The sequence below is a fragment of the Magnolia sinica genome, chromosome 9 (genome assembly GCF_029962835.1).
Source record: "Magnolia sinica isolate HGM2019 chromosome 9, MsV1, whole genome shotgun sequence".
NCBI classification, from domain to species: domain Eukaryota; kingdom Viridiplantae; phylum Streptophyta; class Magnoliopsida; order Magnoliales; family Magnoliaceae; genus Magnolia; species Magnolia sinica.
In genome coordinates, this window is record NC_080581.1 from 46,923,678 (window position 1) to 46,946,394 (window position 22,717).

The following is a 22,717-nucleotide window of genomic DNA, read 5'->3' on the forward strand; positions in this document are numbered from 1 at the left end:
GATTTGTTGGATTCAGGTTTCATACGATCGAGTGTATCTCCTTGGGGAGCACCTGTGTTGTTTGTGAAGAAGAAGGATGGATCACTGCGATTATGTATTGATTATTACAGGTTGAACCAAGTAACAGTCAAGAACAAGTATCATTTACCCAGGATAGATGATCTGTTTGACCAGTTGAAAGGGGCACAGTATGTCTCTAAGATCGACTTATAGTCCAGGTACCATCAGTTGCATGTCAGGGATGAAGACATGTAGAAGATGGTATTCAGAACCAATTTTGGGCACTACGAGTTCCTCGTGATGTCGCTCAGACTTACGAATGCACCGGCAGTGTTCATGGACCTCATGAACTGGGTGTTTCGGCCATACCTGTATCAGTTCGTCATCGTATTTATGGATGACATTTTGATATACTCTAAGAGCTGAAAGGATCACAAAAAGCACCTGCGAGCAGTCTTTGATACTCTCAGGAAGAACCAATTATTTGCTCCGTACAAAAAATGCAACTTCTGGAAGGAAGAAGTTAAGTTCCTGGGACATGTTGTGTCCAAGGAAGGTATCACTGTGGACCTTGCCAAGGTGGCCGCAGTTCAGGACTAGGAGCAGCCCGGTTCGGTTACAGAAGTGAGGAGTTTTCTGGGACTTTTTGGCTATTACCGCTGATTCATTAAAGATTTTTCCAAGATATCCAGACTGTTGTCTCAGCTTACTCAAAAGGATCTTAAGTTTTCCTGGAATGAGAAGGCAGAAGGAGCCTTTCAGGAATTGCAGGACAAGTTGATATTTGCACCTGTGCTAGTATTGTCAGAGCAAGGGGTCAGATATATGATATACATCAATGCATCTCATGTTAGTTTGGGTTGTGTTCTTATGTAGAAAGATAGAGTGATCACCTATGCCTCACGACAGTTGAGGAAGCATGAAGAAAACTACCCTACGCATGACCTGGAATTGGCAACAGTTATCTTCGCATTAAAGCTCTGGAGACATTACCTCTACGTAGAGGAGTTCGAGCTATTTTGCGACCATAAGAGCCTCAAGTCCATATTTACTCAGAGAGACCTGAATATGAGGTAACGACGTTGGATGGAAACCTTGAAAGACTTCAAGTTTAAGGTGTCCTACCATCCTGGCAAGGCCAACCTTGTAGCAGACACATTGAGCCACAAGAAGACGATAATATTTGCAGCTCCACTGATGATACAGGAATGGAATATGGTCGAGTTTGTGCGAGACTTCAAACAAAAGCTTACATTAGAGAAGTCCTTTGAGAGCGTTGCACACATCCGCGTGCAACCACTTATTGATGGTCGAATCATTATGGCTCAGAAAGAGGACGAACTGTTGGTGAAAATGAGAGATCAGGCAATGAATGATGAAGACTCTGAATGGAGCTTTGGTTCAGATGGGGGTTTACGTTATCGTGGTCGCCTATGCGTCCTGAATCTTCATGACTTGAGAAAGAAAGTTCTCGAGGCTGTTCACAATTCAAAGATGGCGATGCATCCTAGTAGTACAAAGATGCATCAAGATATGAAGCGTTCGTACTGGTGGGACAACATGAAGGCCCATATAGCTGATTTTGTATTCTGTTGTCTCACGTGCCAGTAGGTCAAGACTGAGCATCGCTGACCCGCTAGATTGCTTCAACCCATGCCCATAACTGAATGGAAGTGGGATTTCATATCTATGGATTTTATTACCAGGTTACCTGTAACATCCCAAAAAATTTCGTGCAAAGACCCGAGCACCACCTCAATCAGTATTCTCTTAGGACTCAATCCTTTAGAAGTTAAATGTGAATTAACTTGTGCTAAACTCGATTACCTGTGAAATTAGCACCAATCACTTTAAATTTGATCTGTAAGACCCAAAACCTGTAGAATCGTTAGCGCTACGTTACCCTGAAATCTAGGATTCAACACTAAACCCAGTTGCTCTCAAGAGTACTTCAAAACTTTGTATCGGACCTAGACCGCGCGTCGAAAGTCTGATAGAGATAAACTTAGACAATTATGATCACCTTGTTGGGTTTGATAATCACCTCAAAAATTAAGTCCAGATGATGTCCTAAGACGATTTGCTTGAGTCCGGAGTAAAGAGTGTGAGAAAGGTAAAATTATTTAGAAATTAAATATAAATTTAAGAAATCTGAGTGGTGTCGCTTGCGCGTCGATTTTAAGCATTCTGACCGTTGGATTCTGACCCAAATTCACCCTCGGAGCAGGGAAGATGGCCCACACATGTCAAAGTGCTTGTGGCCCTAATTGAGTTTCGGTGACCATTGAATTGTATTGGTCCGCCATGGGCGATCTGGAAACCCGATCGGACTGAAAACTTAACTTGCTCAAGATCCAATATTAGTGAGCTTAAGTCCGACCGTATTCAGAAAAAGGACCTCCAGAAATGGTCCATTGGATCGAAATAGACCTGATTTGGTTATAACCTAAGTATACCTTGGCCCTGGGGCTAATTCCATCAATTTTAGGCCTATATAAAGACCTTAAACCCTCACTCTCAAATTCCATACGAATTTTCCAAACCCTAGCTAAGAGAGAGAAAGTGAGAGAGAAGTTGGTGAATCATCTTAAGATTTTTTCCAGTTACCCTGCATACCTAATCCATCGCATCTGAATGTTATTTCGGTGATTCTAATCTCATTTTTGGGTAAGTCAATCAAACCTTAACCTGTTTTGGAGCTTAAAATAGTCTAACTGTTGATGTAACTAATTTAATTCATGCCTTGGGTTATCTAGTCGTCGTTGACAAAGACTTATCGTCTAAATCAGATCTGTTGCACACTTTTTGGTTTAAGGTGCGGACTATATTCGTATAGGTTATGGTTTTCAAAGCTTTCAATGTCAGTTAATGATTTATTACTGACGTGGGTGCCATTTCACATGCCAAATGCGATATCTATTTCGTTTTACGCATTTAGATAATCTATGTTGTAAGTAGTATGATTCATGTGTTTGTTGAAATGTTTGTATCCACTTGGAATCTGGCATTGTGATTGCCATGATTAATTGTCGTAGGAATATGATTGTTATTTATGTGACAACTCCTTGTTAAAAGGATTTGCCCTAATATGTACTATGGCCGACATATGTGATGTATGTTGCCAAGTGTAGTCTAAGTGTTTGTGAAAATGTCTGAATGAGTTCGTATTTAGTAAGGTGTGAATCATGAGGAAGTTGAGATATGAAATCCCAATTACCTTACTTATGTATATTATTTCTTCTATGAATTGCTTAGTCTAACTATCCATGTTGACTATGTGTATGATTTCCTCCATGCAAGTTGTTAATTTTACCGCTTTACTTATGAAATGCATGTGTATGGATTCTCGTTATCTTGCATCTTATAACATGTTTGTTATAATGGTTGAACGTGTATGGGGCCATGTTATGGTCCAGGCAATCGGTAACAGGCATTGAGATCGTGGTTGAGATTCATTCGTCACGTAGGACGTGTTTGATGAACCCGAGTCATATTAGGGTTGTTGGCAGTGGTTTGGCCACACGGAGTGTTTGCGCACTTCATATCATTCAACTTAATGTGCGCTCGTGTTATTCGAGCTCGTCAAATAACCCGATTGTCCCGGTGGATGTTCACCATATATGGACGCTACTGTTTGAATCTAGGGTACCAAACTTACCAGTGCAATCCCGTTAACCATGGTACCTCGATCCATTAAGACTCATGAGTCAGACATGGTGGTATGGGACACCGTGGTCGAGCTGTCAGCCTACGCTGGGGTGACGAGCCTCCCCGTAGTGACCAGTGAGCAATTCAGACTTGTGGGCCTATTATAGTGGTATGGGATACTATATTCGTGCTGTCGGCCTACATTGATTGGTGACGAGCCCTTTGTAGTGACCTCGAGCATACCTTAATATTGCATTGAGGCGATGAGCCTTAGTGTAACAACTAAGGTATGATTAGGCATGCATTGATTGGTGACGAGCCCTTTGCAATGACCTAGAACCATAATATCGTATGAGATTGTCTAGGACTGACGACCCTAGAATGGATAACTATTTGGGAATCGATATAAGGAAGGTACCTTAGCTTCCCAATCCTGCTGTATGAAATGGACTAATAACAACTTGGTAATCATATTCATGCACCGCATTGCATGTGCCTTGGCATTGTGGAGCACTGCGGGAGGTTGTTATGCGTACCGTAAGATGAAGACGTTGAGGGAGTGTAGGCGAGAGCATGCATCATTTCTACATATATCATTGCATTAATAAGAGTAATTAGGACATGTTTGATTGTATTGCCTTATCATTACTGCTTGATTGAATTGATAATATGTTAATTTTTAATGTATAGTTCCACTGAGTTGATCACTCACTCCCAGGTTCTAGGACGGTGTTTCAACACCAACCAGACTCTGTCTTAGATGCAGATGATGATGCGACCCATGAGGCAAAGCAGGAGTATGAGGATGATAAGGAGGCGTTCTCCTCTATGCAGTTCTCAGGTGGGTTCATGTGAGCCGTGTCCTGAGCTATGGGAATTCAGGGTTATTGTTGCAGTGGTTTACTTCGTTTTGATACTTATATTTTGAAACAAACACTTGTAATTATGACCTGGCAGAGCATACATATCTCAGGGACTTATATATATATATATATATATGTATGTATATATTTCTTCAGTCTTCCGCTTTCATATTTCACCTGTCCTTGAATTATGTTTGCAGTTTTGGCTTAATCTACGTCATGTTTTATGCACTAATACAGACAACATACATTCATCATTACATATGTTGCATAAGTGATGTTTTGAAACTCGGGAGCTGAGTTGTGCTCGACCTCTGAATTTCAGAGCGTTACATTACCGAAGACAAGGAAGGGACATGACTCCATTTGGGTGATTGTGGACTGATTGACAAAATTGGCTCATTTCGTCCCAATTAAAGTTTCAAAATCCACAGATGATTTAGCTAAGTTGTACATCAAGGAGATTGTATAGCTGCATGGAGTGCCTATGGAGATTGTGTCGAATCGAGACACCCAATTCATGTCTATCTTCTGGACTCAAATTCAGGAAGCAATGAGGGTAAAACTAAAGTTCAGTACCACATTCCACCCACAGACTGATGGGCAGATGGAATAGGTAAATCAGGTGTTAGAAGATAGGTTACGGGCATGTGTGCTCAATTTCAAGGATAGTTGGGTTGACTGTCTTCCCTATGTTGAGTTCACTTATAACAACAGTTTTCAAACAAGCATTGGCATGGCTCCCTATGAAGCATTGTATGGGTGTCCGTGTCAAGCACCGCATTATTGGGCAAAAGTTAGTGAGAAGAATCTGATTGGCCCAGATTTAGTACGGGCGACCTTAGAGAAGATCGACATTATCAGGCATTGACTTCTTGCAACACAAAGCATACCGAAGAGCTACACCGATACCAGATGGCGTCAGTTGGAATTCGAGGTTGGGGACCATGTGTTTCTTAAGGTTTTCTCTATGAAAGGAGTCCTTTGATTTGGCAAGAAGGGGAAGCTTATGTCGAGATTCATTAGCCAATTTCAGATTCTAGACTGAGTGGGTGTGTGGTGGCATACTGTTTCTGTAACGCCCTGAAATTCGGGGGTCGAGCATAACTCAGCTCCCGAGTTCCAAAACATCACTTGTGCAACATATTTAATGATGGATGTATGTTGTCTGTATTAGTGCATAAAACATGGAATAGATTAAGCCAAATAGCAAATATAATTCAGGGATAAGCAAAGAAAGCAAGCGAAAGACTTATAGAAATATATCTATACAAGTGTAAATCCCTGAAGTACATATACATACCAGGTCGTTCTGACAAGTGTTACTATCAAAATTACAAGTATTAGATTACATCATTTAATTTCCCAAAAGAAATCCCAGCATCCCGCGCATCAGAACGAGGCTCACTAGAACCCGTCTGAAAACTGCATAAAAGAGAAAGCAGCCTCAACATCATCAATCTCCCGCTCTGCCTCAGAAGTCGCGTCAACATCTGCAACATCAGCAACTAAGACAGAGTAGGGTGGGTGTTTAACACCGCCCCAGAACGTGGGAGTGAGTGATCAACTCAGTGGAACAATAAAGCACATGTTAACATGTTATTAATTTAATCAAGCAGTAATGATAAAGCAGAACAATTAAACATGTACTAAGTACTCTTGTTAATGCAAGGATGCATGCAAAATGATGCGTGCCCTCATGCGTATACCCTCAGCGTCTTCATCTTACGTTACGTATGACATCGCCTTAAAGTGCGCCACGTCTACAAAGCACATGCAAATGCGGTGCATGAACATGATTACCAAGTTGTTATTAGTCCTTTTCATACAGCGGGATTGGGAAGCTAAGGTACCTTCCTCATATCACCATCCAAACGGTGATCCATTCTAGGGTCATCAGTCCTAGGCATCTCATACGATCATATGGTTTGAGGTCATTGCAAAGGGCTCATCACCAATCAATGCACGCCTATCATACCTTCGTTACTACACTAAGGCTCGTCACCTCGATGCGGTATCCAGGTATGCTCGAGGTCACTACAAAGGGCTCGTCACCAATTAATGTAGGCCGACAGCATGAATATAGTGTCCCATACCACCATAATCGGCTCACGAGTTTTGTTGCTCACTGGTCACTACGGGGAGGCTCGTCACCCCAGCGTAGGCCGACAGCTCGATCACGGTGTCCCGTACCACCATGTCCGGCTCTTGAGTCTTAGCAGATCAAGGTACCATGGTTAATAGGATTTCATCGGTAAGTTGGGTACCCTAGATTCAAACAGTGGCGTCCATACATGGTGAACATACATTGGACAATCGGGTTACTTGACGAACTCGACTAGCACGAGTACACGTTGGGTTGAACGACATAGAGTGCGCAAACACTCCACGTGGCCAAACCACTGCCGACAACTCTAATACGACTCGGGTTCATCTAATACGTCCTACGTGGCGAAAGCAACCTTAGCCACGATCTTAAGGCCGATTACCGATTTCCTGGACTATTGCATAGTCCCACACACATTACACTACAACAGAGATTCGTATTGAATTTAGAACAGTAATGGAGCAACAACTCAAATCATGTGGTACTCAAGCATTTGAAGAATATCAACTTAACATGAATGTAAGCATAAGTAATACTTGAATTTAAACAACAAGGAATGTAACTTACATGTAGAAAATCATACACACTAATGGGAGAGTTGAGAATCGCTTCTCAATGCCCATACTAGGTTGATATATCACACTTTAGATCATTTAGACATTTCTACAAACACTTAGAATACATAGTTCAACATACATGACGTATGTTGAAATACACGCATTTGGACAATTCCTTTTGCCAAGGAGTTGTCACACATACAATTAGCATACATACATGAAAAATAATCATGGCAAATACAGGTTCATATTTTATACGCATACGGTACTTTATACATACACATAGAATACACAAATCTCAATATAACACATGCATATCAGGAATGCAACATAAACATAACATTTAGCATGTGAAATCTCATCCATAGCAAGAATAAACCATTAACTGGCATTGAAACCTTGAAAACCATAACCTATACACTTAAAGTCCGCACCTTAAGCCAGAAAAGAACACCGAACTGATTTCAGACGATATGTCTTCGTCAACGGCGACAAGATAACCTAAGACAAGAATAGAAATGAGATACAACAACACCAAGACTATTCTAAGCTCTAACACAGATTAGGGTTAGGTTAACTTACCCAAAGATGAACTTAGAATCGCCGGAATAACGATTCAAAGTGAAGGTTTAATGATGAAGAAGAACAGGAAAGAATCTAAGATGATTCACCAACTTCTCTCTCACTTTCTCTCTCTTTTCCTTTCTCTTTCTTAGCTAGGGTTAGGAAATTCGTATGGAAAAGAGAGCTAGGGTTTTAAGGTTTATAAATAGGCCTAACATTGATGAAAATAACCCCAAGGCTAAGGTATACTTAGGGTATAACCAAAACCGGCCTCTCACGATCCAACGAAGTACTTCCGGTGGGCCTATTACCACAAAAGGTCGGGCTTAAGCTCACTGACCATGGATCTAGGTCAAGCTGAGTTTTCATACCGATCGGATCTTCAAATCAGCCATGGCGGACCACACTCAAATCAATGGTCACCGAATCTCGATCAGGTCCACAAGCACAAGGAATGCCTGGGCCACCTTCCCTGATCAGAGGGTGAAATTGGGTAAGAATCGAACGATCAGATTGCTTAGAATCGTCGCGCAAGCGACACGACTCAGATTTCATAAAATCTTAATTAATTTTCAACCGTTCTCACTCTTCACTCCGGACTCAATCAAATCGACCCAGAACATCATCTGGACTTAATTTTTGAGGTGATGGCCAAGTCCAACATGGTGACCGTAACAGCCTAAGATCATCGCTATCGACTTTCGACGCGCGGTCCAGGTCTGATCCAGAACTTTCAAAAATTCTCAAAAGCAACTGGCTTTAGCAATGAATCCCAAATTTCAGAGTAACATAGCGCTAACTAATCTACAGGTCTTGAGTCATGCAGATACAATTTAAAGTGATTGATGCAAATTTCACAAGCAATCGTGTATAGCGCTAATTACCCCAAAAAGCTACTAAGGAAAGATTAGCACAAAATTTTCAGGGTCATTACAGTCTCGCTTTGCCCAAACCACTCGTCGGCATGCACAACGTATTTCATGTATCAATGCTGAAGAAATACATTCTTGATCCTACTCACATTATCAAGTAGGAGACGGTGCAGTTGAGGGAAGATGCTACCTATGTACTGCGACCAACATGTGTTTTGAATAGGAAGGAACAGGTGCTACGCAGTAAAGTTATCCCTCTTGTGAAAGTATTGTGGACTCACCACACTGAGGAAGAGGCTACTTTAGAAACGAACGCCAAAGTCCATAAGAACTACCTTCAGATTCTTAAGGAGTACGAAAAGGTACTAATTTCGAGGACGAAATTTTTCTTTAAGGGGAGTAGATTATAACGTCTCAGCAAAATCCGTATAAAGATCCGAGTACCACCTCAGGTAGAAATCCTTAATGAGCGAATCCTTTAGAAATTAGATGAAAATTAATTAACTAATAAACTAAATTAATTAGTGAATTATCTTAAATCACTATCTATACGAACTGCAAGACTCAAAACCATTAGAATCGCTAACTCAACATTACTCTAAAACATAGGAGAAATCCCAAAATTCAGTTACTCTCGAGAGCACATTAAAACTATGTAACGGACCTGGACCGCACGTCGAAAGTCCGATTACCATGAAAATCTGATCAGACCGAACTCATAACCTAGCTTAGATCCATGGTCAGGAAACTTACTCCATGACTTGGGTGAGAAATGGACTTCCTAAGGTCCCTGTTTGTCAAAAACAAGCATCCTTTGGCTATAACTTAAGTATACCATGGCCCTGGGGCCATTGACATCAGTTCTGGGCCTATATAATGCCCTTAAACCATGCCTCTCTCATTCCATACGAATTCTCTAACCCTAGGAGAGAGAAGAGAGAAAACAGGAGAAAAGAGAGGAGAAGAGAGAGAGATCTGTGGATCATTGCTGAGATTCACTCTCATTACTCCACGTACTGAATCACCACCCCACCATCGCTACACCAACGATCCTAGCTTCGATTTGGTAAGGAATCCTAACCCTAATCTTATTTTAGAAATCCAAATAGGGGAATCAACGAAATAGCTAACCTATTTCGTGATTTAGGTAGCCGTTGTGCTGTAGACGGGGGCGTAGTGTACGAACCGAGTTCGTAGCGAGCGTACCGACGAAAGGTGTGAACTATAAATATTTAGGTTATGGTTTTCAAGGCTTTCAATGTTAGTAGTGATTTGTGTCTGACTTGATTGCTGCCATATGATCTTAGTTACGATATATTCGATAAACTATACATGTGTGTGAACTATGTGAATATATAATGCATTTCATGTGTTTGTTGAAATATTTGAATGAAATTGTTATTATGATTTATACTTGCTATGACTATTAATCTAGAATACGTGTTTGTTGTATGTATGACAACTCCTTTATGAAAGGATCTGCCATAATATATGCTATAACTAATTTAGTTTATGTATATAGTATTATGTAGTCTAAGTGTTTGATAAAATGTCTGAATGAGAAAGTATTTGATAAATTGCTTCCAACAAGGGTGTTGAGATAGGATTCTCAACTACTTTGTCCACAGTTATAGTTTCTTTCATGAAATGTAAATTGCTACTACATGATTTATGGTTAAGATGCATATGTATAACTATATGTTCAATATGTTCGATAAAATGCTCAAATGGGAATTATGCTTGAATTATTCGTTAAATGTTATTAAGATTAACATACATGACTACCCATTACATCTGAGTATGATTGGGACTACTACACAATCCAGGCAATTGGTAATAGTTCCATATTGAGTGACCGAACTAGTTTCACCATATTAGATACGTTTGATGAATTCGAGCCATACGGTGATTGTCGACAGTGGTTAGGCCACGTGGAGTGCTTACGCGCTCCATGCCGATCAATTCAACGTGCGCTTATACCAATCGCACTTGTCAAATTACCCAATTGGCCTATTATGTGTTTACCATGTATGGATGCTACTGTTTGAATCTAAGGTACCGCTTACCAATGTATAGCCCGTTTCAACCATGGTACCAAGATCCGCTAAGATTCATGAGCCGGGCATGGTGGTATGGGACACCGTGGTCGAGCTGTCGACCTACGCTAGAGTGACGAGCCTCCCCGTAGTGACCAGTGAGCAACCTAAACTCATGAGCCGAATATGATGGTATGGAACACTGTATTCAAGCTGTCGGCCTATGATGAAGTGATGAGCCTTCCCGTAGTGACCTCGAGTATAAACTAGGCCTATGCTCAGGTGACGAGCCTCTCCGTGGTGACCTCGAATGTAAACTCATGAACTTACCTATCTACTGCTTTCATCAGGGGTGATGCCCTATAACTTGCGTATCGTATGTGATTAACTAGGATTGACGACCCTATATGGATCATTGTTTGGGTAAGTGATATAAAGGGAGGTACCTTTGCTTCCTGAATATGCTATATAAATAAGCCTAATAAATTACTTAGTTAACATGACCATGCACCGCATTTCATGTGCTTTGGCGAGGAAGCGCACATTTAGGGAGTTTGTCATGCGCGATCGTGAGATGATGTCGCTGAGAGAGTGCAAGCGAGGGTATGCATCATTACGCATATCATTCCTGCATTAACAAGAGTAATTAGGATATGATTATTGTACTACTTTATCATTACTGCTTGACTGAATTGATAACATGTTAACCTTTTCCTTATAGTACCACTGAGTTGATCACTCACTCCCACTCTAGGACGGTGTTTTAAAACACCAAATGGACTCTGTTTTATATGCAGATTATGGCGAGGCTCATGTGACAGAGCTGGACTTCTTCGAAGAGGAAGAGGAGTTCTCCTACGTTCAACTCTCAGGTGGGTCTATGTAGACTTAGAGTTGCGTCGCTGGGATTGCGGGACTATGGATTAGTTGAACCTTTATACTTGACATTTTATAAATTTTGGAACCATATATGTATTTATTTAGCCTGGTAACATACTCATACTCTGGAGATTGATAAACACTTACATACTTTACATATTCATCTCAGTCTTCCGCTTGCTCAATTTAAGTAACTTTAGAGTATGATATGCTAATTTGGTGTAATCCCACTCATGTTTAATTCACTAATATAAGCAACATTTAATCATCATTATCTATGTTACATAAGTGATACATTGGAACTTGGGAGTTGAGCTTTGCTTGACCCCTGATTTTCGGGGCGTCACATGATTACACAGACCTAAACAAAGCCTGCCCCAAAGATAACTTTCCTCTTCATAGGATCGATCAGTTGGTCGACAGTACCGTGGGTCATGAACTATTTAGCTTTATGGATGCATATTCAGGATATAATCAGATTGTAATGCACCTAATAGATAAATCTAAGACCACCTTTGTCACTGACAAAGGTCTTTATTGCTACTGGGTGATGCCTTTCAGTTTAAAGAATGTAAGAGCGACCAATCAAAGGTTGGTCAACAAGATGTTCACCTGCCAAATAGGGTGAATCATGGAGGTCTATATCGACGACATGCTCATCAAGAGCATAAAAGCCACAGATTACATGGCTAACCTAGAGGAGATGTTTCTTGTTCTCCATAAATACCAGATGAAACTAAACCCGAGCAAGTGTGCATTTGGCGTAATATCGAGAAAGTTCGTCTGGTTTTTGGTCAGCCAACAAGGGATTGAGGCAAATCCCGAGAAGATAAAGGCCATCTTCAACATGCAATCTCCAAAAAATGATTAAATACATACAAAGGCTAACTGGAAGAATAGCCACTCTTAACCGCTTCGTATCTAGAGATATTGATAAATGCCCCCCTTTCTTCAAAAAGTTAAAGGGGAGACAAATTATCAAATGGACCGAGGAATGTGAGACAACTTTCCAATAGCTTTAGGAATACCTGGGATTGCTGCCTTTACTCTCTAAACCCGAGGTGGGTGAGTCTCTGCTGCTGTATCTGGCCATATCCAATATAGCAGTCAGCTTGACATTAATATGAGAACATGAGGGAAAGCAATTACTAGTCTATTATGTCAGCAAGACCCTAATTGCTATAGAGACGAGGTATCTAACCTTGGAAAAATTGGCTCTAACCTTAGTCACATCTTCCCGATGCCTACGGCCATATTTCTAAGCCTACTCGATCATTGTTCTGACTGATCACCCACTGCGCCAAGTCTTGTAAAAATCTGAAGCCTTGAGCCGGCTGACAAAGTAAGCGATTGAGCTGAGCGAGTTCGACATCAAATACTAGTCACAAGCAGCGATCAAAGGCCAAGTAGTGACCAACTTCGTCATCGAACTAACAGTCTCCAGAGCAAGAACTAACCGAAGACTGACCCATGACTAACCTATCCAGGTCTAAATTCTTCGTAAAAAGGTTGGTAGATCCACGTATTGCATGACCATCCAATTCCCAAGTACTTCCCGACCCACCTACATGGACGCTTTACGTGGATGGTTCATCCAACTCTAAGGCAAGCGGGGCCGGGTTAGTCCTAGAGACCCCTGACCATACATGCATGCACTATGTCTTGAGATTTGGATTCCAAACCTCCAATAATACAGTAGAATACGAAGCCTTGATCGTCGGACTCAAACTAGTGGCAAACATGGGGGCTCGGCATCTAAAAGTCTTCAGCGACTCACAATTGATTGTCAACCAAATAGCAAACATCTACTAAGCCAAGAAAGAACATTTGAAAACCTATCTCCAAAAAGCCAGGGAATTGATCAGAAGTTTCCAGAAGTGTGACATCGCCTTGATTCCACGAGTGGAGAACTCCAAAGCCGACATGTTGGAAAAGCTTGCTACAGCAAATGAGGATAAAATCCCAAGATCCATCCCGATCAAGTTCTTAGCTAAGCCGAGCATTGATGAGGTCGACCCTATGCCCGTCCTCCTAGTTATTTTGGAACCAGCGTGGATGGATCCTATTATCCAGTACCTCGAGAGCAACAAGCTCCTTGAGGACCGAGTGGAAGCCCGACTGTTTCAACCAGAAACGAAAAGCATTCGATTTGGGGGAATCTATTCAATGATAACAAAGAAAGCATGAGAGAACAGATATCACAAAGTATTTATTCAGTTTGAGTTCTTTTACATCCTCATATTTCCCTTGATTCTGAAAACAGAGTACAATGAATCAACGCAATGAATGAAAGAGAGAAAAAGACAATCTAATGGCAATTTTAGTAGCATTATGATGCTTTTGATGTTCATCGCAAGGGCAGATGAGTTATGGGGATTTGAAGCCCTTGATTGGTCATATGATAGGCATTGATCATCTTGATTTGGTCCACACTGAGTTGTGTGGGTCTTCCATCATGCTCTACTCTTCTATCTCTTCTGTGATTCTTCAATTTCAAGAGTGGATGCACAACTCATGTAAAGGTGGGGAGTGCAACCCTTTTGCAGATGAGAAGTGGCATATGAAAGTGGAGCATGCACCTCTCTTTCTACATGAAATGATGTAAGAGGCTTCTTGGCGCAAATGCCATGCATTAGGACAAAAGTCCATACAAGGTGGCACAGGAAGCCTGGCATCAAGACAAACCTCCATGAGGAGTGGCGCAGGAAGCCATCCTTCAGGATAGAGTTTCATAAGAAATGGTGCACAAAGCCTGGACAAGGCTCCATGAGAAGTGGTGCACAAAGCCTGTCATCAAGATAAGGCTCCATGAGAAGTGGCGCAAGAAGCTAGGCTTTAGGACATACTCCCTCACAAAGTGGCGCAGGAAACTATGTATTAGGACATGCTTCCTCAAGAGGTGGTGCAAGAGGCTTGACTTCAGGACAAGCAACCAAGCACAGTGGCGCAAAGCCATGCTTCAGGACAAGTGTGCATAACACCTCTCCTTGAGTTGCGCGGAAGCGCGCAACTCCTCTCCTTCTCATTTCAACGCAACTCCATCCCATCAGGACAACTTCCACTTGATGTGGTGTGCAACTCTTCTTGCATTCAGACAAGAGAGAGAGAAGTGGTGCAACTCATCTCCATTAAGACAAAGCCCACTCAAGGTGGTGTGCAACTTTCCTAGGATCAGGACAAGCTTCCACAGAGAGTGGCGCACAAGATTCTATCTCCCCACAAAACATGGCACGCAACTCCACCAGGCCTCCACAAAAAGTGGTGTGCTACTCCTTCTGGCACACAACTCCTGCACGCAACTCCCTGGCGCAACTCTCTCTCCTTGACACTCTCCTAACTTCCATCCTCCCATATAAGGAGTGGGGAGGGGGTATTTATAGGCCTTTTAGGCCCCTAACTCCTTAAATAGTGGTGATCACCACTTCTTCCTTCACACAACATCCAACCTCCTTCCTTAAATAGTGGTGCTCACCCACTTCTCCCTTAAATAGTAGTGTACATCCCTTTCTAAGACAAGAACCACACTTCTCCTTCAAAAGTGGCACCCATGCACTCCTCCATACCAAATAACGCCCATGTATTCTTCTATACTAGATGATGCCCGTGCATTCTTCTACATCAGATGACACCTGTCCATTCTTTTACATCAAATGACATTCATCCATTCCTCTACATCAGATGACGTCCATCCATTCCTCTACATCAGATGACGTCCATCCATTCTTCTATAGCAGAATGTGGAGTGCGCAATCTCTTTTATCATGGAGCAATACTTCACAAAGCTTCCATATTGTCATGAGCGCACAACCTTGGGAGGGATCTGCATAATGGAATTCCCCTGCTAATGCAATAGTCATGTAATGAGATTGAAATATTTTTTATGCCTCAACAAATGCCCCATCGATCCTTCTTTGATTGATTTATGAGATTAAATGGAGGATCGCCTTCTTCTGCATAAAAATCCCTTCACTTCAGAGAAGGATTCTTCATGAAATATAGCCGCATGACAGAGAAGGATCGCCTGACCAAAGAACCAAATGAACTGCAACCGAGGAATGACTAGATGATCATTCTCGCATAGAAGACTGAATGATCACGCTCAAATGGAAGACTGAATGATCGCACTCGAACGGAAGACTGAATGCCCCTAGTCGAAGCATTGAATGAATGATTCAATAGGGAGGGTAATGCAGCAACAAAAGCACTATCTTCATAGCAGTTAATCAGATAGAACTCCTTTTCACAAACAAAGCTACAATTGCACCTTCCACAGCTTTAACTCCTTTATTCACATAACTCTCTTTTCATTGAAACTTGCCACTGTAACAGTTGTGGCAACTTCATCTACTACAACGATCTCTTTGATCAACTCTTGTGACTCTTTCTTTGAACTCTATGTCCATTATCCTTTAATTCTACTCCTATTACAACGATTTCTTCAATTGTCTCCTTTATTCATAGTCTGCATAGTCCAATATTTTGAATGGTAATCTTTTTTGCTAAATTAATCAGAATCAGTATCTCAAGATATCATAATTTTCCAATTTAGTTTCATGAAGTATTGATAATTATGAAATAAATTGACAGCTTTTAGAATGATTGTAATATTCACAATATGACAATGATTTGATTATCCCTTCTTTATGCTTGTTAGCGTGCTTTGCATATTCTTTGCTCATTATATCGTGTTTTCGGAGATGTCATTTCAGGCTCTAAAAGTTCAACCACTGAGTTTTTTTCTAATTTGTACTCCTTGGCTTCTCTTCATAGGTTGGTTAGGTGTGAGACCTGTATCCTAGACCGTATTGTTCCGTAGGCTTCTGCGGTCCTTCCAGTCGAATTCCTACAACCCTCTACCTATATTCAATGTTTGTGCATGATCCTAAGCCGAGTCCTCCATACCAAAGTTGGCTCGACTCAAAATTTATACTCTAGTGACCGCGCCGTTGCTGCGGTTCCAGTGCCGTGACTTGCGCTCCGATCCGATAACCCGGCCTAGGAGATGAGGGCCCACGTTCTTTCCAAAGAAACACAACGCGTTACGAATTTCAAGGGAATCTTTACAACATGTCACATCCATCAAGTCAAGTACATCCTTTATACCTCAATGCCACCTCACCCTATTCCAAGTACAAGCATCCACTCCTTCCTTTCCATAAGTCAACTCTCTCTCTCCCTACCTATTCCCTTTTTACATAATTTTCAACCAAGCCCATACCTTCCCTCCCATCCCGTATAATCCCATCACTTCTCTCTCTCTTTCTCATTTCTCAAACACTCTCCCAAGTAACAAATATCACACGTCCAAGCTCCCCAAGTTTCCAAGAGCAACCCAAGTGTGGCCCACTTCTCTACCACCTAAAAACTCTCATCCCCACCATCAAAACTTCATTAACCTCCATCAAAGTTGAAGGCAAGGAGCATAGGTGTCTAAGGAGCTAAGGAAGAAGGCCGATGGGTGGGTGATCCACTGTTGATTTCAATTTTAGGGTCCACTTGTTGTGGGACCCACATTGATGTATGCAATATAGAGAGAGGCCCATAGTGGCGGGGTCCCTCTATCTCACCGTCTCTCTCTCTCTCTCTCTCTCTCTCTCTCTCTCTTTCTCACTCTCTTATATGGACGGTGTGTGTGTGTGGCCCACCATGAAGTATATATTTTATCTATGACATCCACCTTGTTGGACCCACCTAAAGGATCCGTTGGACGAAAAAACACAAATATCGGCTCTTCTAGAGCTGGTGGGTTCCACACGTGGGACCCATTTGATAACAGATTGGCTAGTGGCCGTTCCCATGTGGGGCCCACCTCATTTGATTATGAGATTTACCCCCACCGTCCATCGAGGATGGTGGGATTTCACCATAAAAATTGTATAGCACACTGGACTATCTTGTTTCAAAAAAAAAGAATGTATATATAATATAATATATATGCATGTGTGTGTATGTGTGTGTGTGTGTGTATATATATATATGTAATATAGTTTATATAAATATATGATGAGGTGGGCCACACATGTGGACCCACCATGGTAGGTGCATTAGATCTGCACCATCCCGAACCTCCAGGGGTCTAGACGGTGGGCTCCTTATATCTTATATATATATATATGATATTATATTATAATATAATATATTATATTATATTATATTATATTATAGTATGTATAGGTATGCATACCTACTGGGGGTGGGCCACGTACGTGGGACCCACCTTAATGCAAGCGATTTACACTGTCTAGAGTTCTAGATGGTGGGCTGACCACCAGGCGTATGTTATATCAAGCCGTCCATCCAGCTTGTATCCCCCTTGTCAATCTGATTTGATGGTGGGCCAGCAGCTGACGCCAATTACTGCTGCATGTGTACTAGCAGCACTTTAAAATAATAATAATAATAATAATATTGAAGCTGATTCACGTCAGTGGTGGGCCACGTACGTGGATTCCCAACCTGATGCATGAGTTGTATCCCTACCGTCCATCCATTATGTGGGACCCACCGAATGATGGATGTGCTACATCCAGCCGTCCATCCATTATGCTAGCTCATCTCAAGCTTGAGACCGAAAATGAGACAAATTTAGTATCAAGTGGACCACACTATAGAAGGCAGTGGAGTTGAACGTCTACCATTGAAACCCCTTTGGGTTACAGTAGCCTTGAATCAATATGATATTTGTTTTTCCTCCCTGTTTAGGTCTTTGTGACCTTATGAACAGTATGGATGGGAAATAAATGTTATGGTGGGCCCTCTAAATTTTTAACAATGTGAATCATTATCACTATTGTCGCTTGTGGTATGGTCCAGATGATCCTTGGATATGATTCATTTTGTGATAATACTCTAAAATGATCTCTATCTATAGATGAATGGTGTGGTTGGTTTGGGCCCATTCGACTTAGCCCATTGATTCGGCCCATTGATTTGGCCCATTTGAATCGGACCAATTAACTCGGCCCATTCGACTCGGCCTATTCGACTCGGCCCATTCGACTCGGCCTATTTGACTTGTCCCATTCAACTTAGCTCATTTGACTCAGCCTATTTGACTCGGCCTATTCGACCCAGCCCATTCAACTTGGCCCATTAATTCGGCCCTTTTAAATCTGCCCATTTGATTAACTCATTTGATTCGACCCATTTGATTCGGCTCATTTGATTCAGCCCATTTGATCAGTCCATTAGATTTATATGAGGCCTAATGAGATGTATGTGAGGCCTTTGTATGGGCCGAATATGATGTATATGAAGCCCACTGCGATGTGAGATTCCACCACGATTTATGTAATGATGTTTTGGCGGTCATGCCTTAGGAGCAATGATGGTTTGACGTCCACATTGTGAGAGCAATGATGGTTAAATGTCCGCATTGTAACTCTCCCTAGGGCCCATTGATAAGCCCATACTAATAGTGTGTAGGCCATCTAGGCCCCTCTTTGTTATGAACAAAATCCATCACCACATAATATGTTTAGTATAGTTCCATGATTCATGCTCATACGCATCGTATGTATGCATTGATATGAGGAGTGATTGATCATAGCATATGCCTTTGGGCAGATTATTTATGAGCCCCCTGATAGGCGAAGTTAGCCTTCATGAGAGCACGGCACGCGCAGGATTGTTGCATGACAGATAGTGTGATTCATGCAATTTACATTTGTATGACATGATTACTATACACCCTAGCAACATTAAGGCTATGACCTCCACAAGCACATCATGGATGGCAAGATTGGACACCAAAAATATTGTTACTAAGCATCGGGGCACCATAGATGTCCCTGGGTGAAAATCCCTAAACCTGATGGTACCAGAGGATGACTTCAATGTCGAGACCGAGTGGATACATGAGCGCACGAGGGTCGAATACCAGGAGGCCGCGTCTCCCACTGTATCATGGTCGGTTGGAAAGGAGTGTGGCCTTACCCGCCCAAGGGTAGGGGGCATTACTAGGCTGAGTTTGACCAGCTCGTGAATGGGTCTGCTATCGACGTGCCAGATAGATATTGGCAGACTATTGGCTAGGCGGATAGTGAGGTTTCTTATGCTCACTTGGACTGCACGCCTGGGAAAGGGGCAGTGCCATTTAGAGGGTACTAAACCCCGGTGATTATCTAGAATGAGAACTATACTGATATTTGATGCTCTAATGGGGAGTTGCATTGATATGTAGATGAGGATTGGCATGTTTGTCTTGCATTTCGCATCGCATGACCTTGATATAGCTAATAACATTCATGTCTTACACTGCATAGCTTTAGTACGACTGATTACATTTATGTACTCATTAACATGATTCCAGATTACTCTGATATTACATTCTAAACACGCTCATGTTGTGCACACACTTACACCGCCCACTAAGCTTTCTATAAGCTTATGCGCGATTAATGCGTGCAGGTGACGTCAGGTTGCAGCCGTAGCTTCGCCGCAGTAGGAGCATGCAATCGAGCTTCAAGACTTTCCATTATTATCACTATCTTGTATTTGTCTTCATATGCATTGTACTCAAAGTTTTTTATCATAGTGAATTTTGTGATGGTGTTCTTGTGGTTATTGTTCGTGGGTTATGCTTATGGTTATGCTCATTACGAATCAAAATCATGTCTAAAATCCTCCTGGTAGATCCCAGGATCGGAACCTGGTGTATGGGTGCTAGGAATCGAGAATGGGGTACTACGGAGGTTGTCGACGCTAGATTCGGCGGTTGGGAATTTTGTGAGCCCGGTTTTTGAGTTTGGGGCATGATAGAAGTTGGTATCAGAGCATAACTTGGGAACAATTCAAAACGACATCACATATCTTGTATGAGTTTAGGTCAATTAGGTTTTGAGTGCGTAACCTTCCGATTTAGTCCCCTAACGTGCCTTCAGGAGTTTTCAAGGATTAATAGGCGGCTTTGTTCTTTTCTATAGGACATGCCGCCAAGGAAAGTGACCTGATCGACTCCCGCTCTACCACCTGAGGCTCCCGTTTTACCACCTACGACTTCCACTCCACCTCCAGAGATCTCTGCTCCCCAGCCTGAGGATGTCATTCCTCCATCTAAGACCGATGCGGATTCGACCATACCTGTGAGTGCTCCCAGTTACAGCAGATATTATAGGCTGTGACGACTGCACTTGAGGGACAGGGTAGATGCCCAGTTGTTTCACCAGCCCAGGCAGAGCAGGAGCGCGCGAGCACCCTTCTTCGAGAGTTCAGATAGCTCGATCCTCCGCGTTTCTAGGGCAAGCCAAATCCGATAGCAGCTGAGACGTGGTGCTCCGATGTGGAGAAGATTTTTGATACTATGGCATGTATAACCCAGTAGCGAGTCCGGTTGGCAGTATTTCTTCTCCAGGGTGAGGCCGAGCACTGGTGGACTTCCGTTACTTGTGTTGCAGGGCCTGATTTTGTCTGGATATGGGAGGATTTTATTGATCAATTTAACCAGCAGTACCTCCCTGACCACATTCGTCGGCAGTGAGCATTACATTTCGAGACCTTGGTGCAGGGAGACATGTCTGTGGCATAGTACGTGGCTCGTTTTGTGGCGTTATTGCGATTCATGCTATATTTAGTTGATGATGAGGGGCAGAAGGCCCGCCGTTTCAAGAACAGCTTACGTTACGGTCTTCGAGGCTGTGTTATTGGGCATAAGCTCCTGACTTTTCAGGCAGTAGTGCAGAGGGCTTAAATTTACAAGACTGAGTGGGCTGGCGGCAGAGCGATCTAAATCAGAGGAGAGGTCAGAAGAGGCAGGACCCCTCCAGTAGTTCCCAACAGTATCGATGACCACAAAGGTACAGGAGCCACCCACCTACTAGAGCACTAGTAGCACCAGTGGCACCTCCAGTGCCACCCTAACAGCCGTTTATAGGGACTTATTTTAGATGTGCGGACAGGGCACCATGTGTATGAGTGCCCCTGCCCTCATCTACAGTAGTCAGGAGGACCACAACAGCCTCTTGCGTAGTAGCGACCACAGCAGCCTCTAGCGCAACAGTGACCACAACAATAGTGACCCCATCAACAGCGACCGCAGCCACCTCAGCCGTCGAGGCCCCAGCAGCAGCAAGACAGCAGTACAGGCCACCGCAGAGGTAGCAGCAGCATCAGGGACCTCAGAGGGGATAGACACCTCCCTAGCCAGCTTAGGCTAGGTTCTACGTGTCTCAGTGGGACCCGCAGACCTCCGGAGGAGTCGTTGAGGGTATACTTATAGTCTCTGCATGCATCGCTTGAGTTTTATAATTTGATTCTGGTGTTTCACACTTATTTATGTTCGAGGGATTCTTTCATTCGACTGGATTGTTGATAGACTCTATCGACACCCTTGGGGAAGACTACAGTATTAGGTCGCTTCTGTTCGTCTTGACCCGTGTTAGTGGGAGAGATTTTCTTGCCCGCCGACTTGTACATGCTGCCGATGTCAGATTTTGATGTTATCCTGGGCATAGATTGGCTTGCCGAGTACTATCCCATCTTGGACTGTTCCGTGAGGATAGTCACGTTCTACATACCAGGCTTGCCGCAGTTCCAGTTCGTTGCCGAACCCAAAGGAGAGTCATTGTCTTGTTTGATGTCCTGCACCGTTGGGGAGCCCGTTGTCTTGTGTATCGACTAGTTGCCAATTGTTTGTGATTTCCTCGATGTGTTCCAGGAGATTCTCGAGTTGTCTCCTCGTCAGCATATTGAGTTCCAGATTGATCTCGTGCCCGGTACCGAATCTATCTTGAAGGCCCCGTATCGCATGGCATCAATAGAGTTGAGGGAGTTGTAATAACAGTTAGACAAGTTGCGAGAGTTGGGATTCATCCGTCCGACCAGTTCTCCGTGGGAAGCACCGGTACTCTTCATCAGGAAAAAGGATGGCTCGTTGAGGCTCTACGTAGATTATCGCGAGCTTAACCGGGTCATGATCAAGAACAAATACCCGTTACCGAGGATAGATGATTTGTTTGATTAGCTGCAAGGTGCACAGTTCTTTTCGAAGATTGACTTGCATTCTGTATATCATCAGATTCGGATCTAAGAGGAGGGCATCTCAAAGATGGCTTTCAGGACGTGTTATGGTCATTTTAAGTTACAGGTCATGTCCTTCAGACTGACCAATGCACCCATGGTCTTCATGCAGTTTATGAACGAGGTCTTCCATCCATATCTCGATCAGTATTTTGTGGTCTTCATCGATGACATT